General features: G+C 39.5%; 1 long non-coding RNA gene across 1 annotated transcript; it reads left to right on the top strand.

Moving 5' to 3' along the window:
* The first annotated feature begins 272 nt into the window (after positions 1-272).
* On the top strand, positions 273-769 carry LOC149819119 (uncharacterized). Its single transcript, XR_016427094.1, has 3 exons — positions 273-353; positions 435-494; positions 575-769. It is a non-coding gene; the product is annotated as an uncharacterized LOC149819119 (long non-coding RNA).
* Positions 770-5,623: the final 4,854 nt, after the last annotated feature.

Below are 5,623 nucleotides of genomic sequence, written 5' to 3'. Positions count from 1 at the left end.
ATGATGGCATAGATAATGAAACCATTATAAAAGATCGTGAGCCAGTGCGTGCGAAAGGCTGTGTTAAAAGAATTCCATCAGGCATCAATCAAAGCAATAATGCGAGGGCATGTGCAAGTTGTGGTCGGCATGGGCATAATTCACGCACATGTGATTATAGCATAAAATCAAGGCAATCTAGTTTATGTTGATTATGTTATTCATAATGCATTTTCATTTGGTTTCATGCTTAACGTCTTTTATCATTAATTTCTTTTGTAGGAACACTTCTACTAGTAAACCACCAAGAATATGCCACTTTTGTAAGGAAACGGGTCATGACAAAAGAAATTGTCCAAAAAGAATGAAAACAGGTTATATATGTTACATAGATATTAGCTGCATTTTTAAGTTTTTGTTTGTGAATTGATTTTCTTATATATAAAATGCATCAGTTGAAGGTGGACATGCGGCACATTGCAACAGCGATTGAGACTTTCAACTATCATGCTATGGTATTATTCTGCATGTCCATTGTCCTTTGTGCTTTTATGATTTTATTTTAGTTTCAGACTGATGGTTTTTTATTTGACAGTGTGCTGAGACCTACCTGGAGAAATCTTTTTTTGAGTTTTATAGGAACTGTACCCTCTGTTGTTATGTGGATTATCGAATGTAGTCTTATGTGATTCTAGGAAGACCTAATAGTTTTTTTGTGGTATGGATGATGAGAATAGCAGTTTCATTTTTTCCAATATCTTTTGTTGGTCAATAGAGATTTCTTATGAAAGTTTTTCATTGTGTGTTCCTTTTGAAATTTGAATTCCAGATCTTGAGACGTCTCATGCTCTGGTTATTTGGAAAAGCTTTGTCCTACACTTCCCGATGTGAGCAAGAGCGGTGGTTAACTGCAGTGGCCGTTGTAGGGATGACAGTGGACCGGGGGACAACGGGGCTCTGCCCTGCCTCACCCCGTTTGGAACGGGGATGAAGGGCATGAAACGGGGATGGAGGCAGGGATGAAGGTTAAGATCTATCCCCATGCAGGAATGAAGGCGGGGATGGACTTAAGCTTTTCCCCGCCCCACCCCGTCTCAATCCCCGCCTAGCCCCGCTCTGCCTTGTCCCCAATCCTTTAAGGGATGACTATAGACTAAGGGGAAACGGGGCCCAACCCGCCTCACCCCAGTTTGGACCGGGGATGGAAGACATGAAACGGGGGGATGGAGGTTGAAATCCATCCCCGTGCAGGGATGGAGGCGGGGATGAAGGTTCGGATTTTGAAACGGGGCCGGGGTGGAGACCCTATCCCCTGCCCCCGCCCCGGTCAACTGCCATCCCTAAGCCGTGGTGACAAGGGTGTCGAAAAGGCGCCCAAGTATCTTATTGTGTGATATTTGGCCTCCTGGATTCTTCGCCTGGTGCAAGAAATGTCATCAATCCTCGTGTTTGATTTTTGATATTTTATTGATTTTGGCATCTATTGGGTTTCTGTAATCTGTGCAGATTGTTGGTCTAGATTATAGTCGGATGCCTGAACCGATTTTGAATCACTTTAATTGGATTTGATACACCAAACAACATCTAAATACCAATTAAACTCGTATTTGGCATAAGTTTTACATCCAAATCTGAATCCAACGAATATCCCAATCCAATTACATACGTGATTAGATATTTAAGTTCATTGAATCCAGATTTGGTATGAGTTTTTTCCATTCAATCTTGAGGTCTCTAAATCTGATCAAGCGATATCTAATCAGGTCAGATTCAGTAAAGACTACATTTGAGCTGAAGACGGAGAAAGAAAAAGAAATCATCTGACGACTTCAAAGCTCTAGTAGTGTCAGTTTACTATACACCAAAGACCCCGTTTCCTCAGAATCTTGAGAAGGGAGCCCGAGGATTGATGGTTGGTTTAGTCCATCGATTTTCTCTTCTTCTTTTTCTTCTGTTTAGGAAGCTGAAGACCCACCTCGATCGTAGCATCAAACACCGCCTTGACATTCTGCAAACGTTTGCATGCACCAAAAAATTAAACAAAAAATGCCACAAGATGAGATAATAGTCAAGGTGAGCAGGTAGAGCCAGACCTGCTGAGTCTTTGAACTGCATTCATATAAGCAGGCGCTCCATCACCTGCTGTTGCAGGAATTGTCAAACAAGGTATATTTCAATTCCCATTTAAAAATAATAATAACCAACGTTAGATGCAAATGTCATAGCAAATCAAAGAACGTGCACACAAATATATAAGTGTGCTTATGAACCCCACATGATTGGTGTTACTTGACAATTTAAATTAGAATTTGTAAGAGTGGGACACCAACATACATCGATGGATATTGCGAGTTTGTTAAATTTTCAGTCATGACTAACCAACAGTAATTTCAGCACTCAAGAAAGACCAGGTCATAAAAGTTGAAAATTTTGAACAAATTATCTATACCTCACAAGAAAAAACCATAAAAAAAAATAGATCTTTGTACAAATCCTAATGTGTTGCTAAAAAACTCCCTGCATAAAACCCTAATACATGCTACAAAAGAAAAACAGCTGCAAAAACACTAATATGTGTTAAGAAAAAAAACATTGCAATACACTATGATACATGCTGCAAAAAAAATTTGCAAAAATCCTAATAGAGAAGGAGAGAGAGGGGTTACCTAATGCAGGGGAAAAGGGGAGAGACGGCTGGGACTTAGGGTCGCCGGGGAAAGCCCATCGTCGCCGACGACAGTGGGTGGAAAGAGATAACGAGAGGGGAAAGAGGACACACTAGCAGAGGTGGTTCTGAAAAAAAAAAGCTGCAAAAATACTAATGTGTTACAACAAAAAAAATAGCAAGACACCATAAGACATGTTTTTAAAAAAATTGCAAAAAACCTAATACAGATGGAGAGAGAGGGTTACCTAATGCAAGGGCAAGGGGGAGAAACGGCTGGGTCTTGGGGTCGCCGGGGAAGGCTTGGCGTCGCCGGCGGTAGCAGGTGGAAATAGAAAAACGGCTGAGGCTTGAAGAAACGCCGAGGAAGCCCTGTAATGGTCGCCGGAAGTCAGGCCACGCCAGGCCGGACGACCGCTGAAGTGGTCGCCGGAAATCACGCCACCAACGGTTGGGTCGCTAAAGTGGTCTCGTTAGGTATGTCGCTGGAGAGGTAGTGGGAAGCGAGGGGGGAGGGGACGAGAGGGGATGCCCCTTTTAAGTGAAAAAGGCTGGCCGTCCAATCTTACTTAAAATCGGACGGTAGGCATTGTTTTGAAGCTCGTTCGAAAAGAAACCAATCCGAAGATACGGTCATATATATATATATATATATATATATATATATATATATATATATATATATATATATATATATATATATATATATAAAACTGATCATATTAGGCTCATTTTCCCGTAGGTTTTAAGTGTTTTATGATAGATATGAACTGTTAGATGTATTTAGCATTCTCGATTTAGTGGGAATCGACTATTAGATCATGTTTTTTTGAGAAAAAAATATGTTTTTTTGAGCCAAGAAAAAATGATACTTTCATAGCCATTGATTTTGGATCACTGAAAAAACCTATATACATGTCAGATTCCCCCCGATTCAAAGCCATTATACACTAAACAAAACCTATAGATCATATCTATGGTGTTAGATGTAAGAAAAAACACTTAAAACTATAATTTTTGAATGAACCTAACGAAAAAAGAGACTTAAGAATGATATATATATATATATAAAGCAAACAATTATCTCTTCCAACAGTGGTCAAAGATAGGGCTTATTTTTGTAGTAGAACCAGAAAAATAAAAGAGTTTACAAAACCCTGACTGGAGGAATAAGGAATGTGAACATAGAAAGAGAACCCCCACACTCATATTCCTAGAATTATTATATTCCCCACCAACACGAACACCGCCACTTCCTAACTATGTACCTCAGTGATTTATTCCTTGCCACTTCTTTCCTTTGTTTCTTCCTGACCTACCAAGAATATACTTAAGATTGTTTGAGAGAAAAAACCCCACTAGGAAATTCTGTAGCCATTAGAAGAATATACTAAATTGCAAGATTTTCCACTGAGGCTATGCTTGGAAGTGGAGGGCAGATTCTGTAATCAGACCCTTGCAAGGTACTCCCTCCAATCACTCACAGTCATGTCCCCTTTCTTCTCACCTTTGAAAGGTGAGGGATTGAGTTGCAGTTGTCATTGATTGGGCAGAGAAACCTTTCTTAGCACTGACACTCTGCTTTCTTAGAAACAGGGTAAGATAGGAAAATTTGGATCTTTTTTTTTAAGAGAATTTTGAACCATTTCTTGCGTGTAAGGATGGCAGTTGACCGGGGGTGGGTGCGGGGACAAGATCTCCATCCCCCACCCCCATCTTAAAACTTTTTTCTCCATTCCCGTGGTGGGGGAAACTTTGGACCTCCACTCCTACCCACAGGTAAAGTTCCTGTCAACCTTTAGCAGTCATTAGGTTAGACTCATTAGAGGAAGGAGAGATGAAAGAAAGGGGTCATGGAAGAGGGAGATGATGACGGTGACTTGGTTAATAACTTAGGGTTAGGAAACAAATTTATATAAGGGATCTAAATGTTATTTTATAAAATATTAAGAGTATATTAGTAATTTTAATAACGCGGATCGGGGCAAGTGGGGGAAAGAGTAAGTCCACCCTCACCTCCATCCCCACACAGGTTTTGATTTTTACTTTCATTGTCATCCATCGCCCCCACCCCAAATGAGGCAGGTGATGGATCTATGTTTTCCCCCTATCCACTGTCATCCCTTGCATGTGTACATATGAAAACTTTTCTCTACATAAGTAGTTGGAAAAATTATGGCAAAAATTTTCACAACTTTTTTTTTTTTTTGCATTTTGGATAGTTTAAGGGAACCACCCAATTCCTTCCCAATATCACCGATTGTACATTGACTGGTCTTCAGTTGATAAAACCAAGGTTGCCAGAAAAGAAAACATCTGAGGAAACAAAAATAGAAAATGAGGTTTTTTCAAGCGCATGTGAAATGAGAATAGAGAAACAAATTGAGAAACTACTAACTGGGAAACGATTGAAAAATGCATGAAAAATGTTTTAAAAAAATAATATAACAAATTAATAAAATAAAAAACATGAATCCTACAAAAGGGAAACCTTTGGAAAATGCATGGGAAACACGTTTCTCATGATATTTTTTGTGTTTTCAAAACATTTTGAAAACACTGTGTTTCTTGTTTCGAAAAAGGCTTTTCCAGAAACACATTTCTTACCCTCTTATAACATTTCCAATAACCCTGGGTAAAACCATTGAATCCCTTCCGGCCCACCAGGGACTACACCCAGCTTCAACCTTGTGGCAATGAACATCACTACTTGTGCTTTTTCATGTAAAACGTTAATTAGCGATGAATTATTTTTGTCTTAACTTAGCGATGGATTAGCTAGAGAAAACTAGTCGTCCTTAAAATTAAAATTAGCGATGAATTCTACGATAAAAAAAATTATGTCTCAAAATCACTAAGTAGCGACAGAAAAAATCTATAGCTACTTTTCAATTTTAAACTGCCCACCTAGGGCATAAAATTCTTCGTCCCTCTCTCTGATTACTCCCAAATCAACCCGACGGGGAAGAGGGCGGCCTC

This window comes from Nuphar pumila, chromosome 13, assembly GCF_984573655.1.
Source record: "Nuphar pumila chromosome 13, dmNupPumi1.hap1.1, whole genome shotgun sequence".
Lineage (NCBI taxonomy): Eukaryota > Viridiplantae > Streptophyta > Magnoliopsida > Nymphaeales > Nymphaeaceae > Nuphar > Nuphar pumila.
This window is presented reverse-complemented; position numbering and strand designations above follow the sequence as displayed.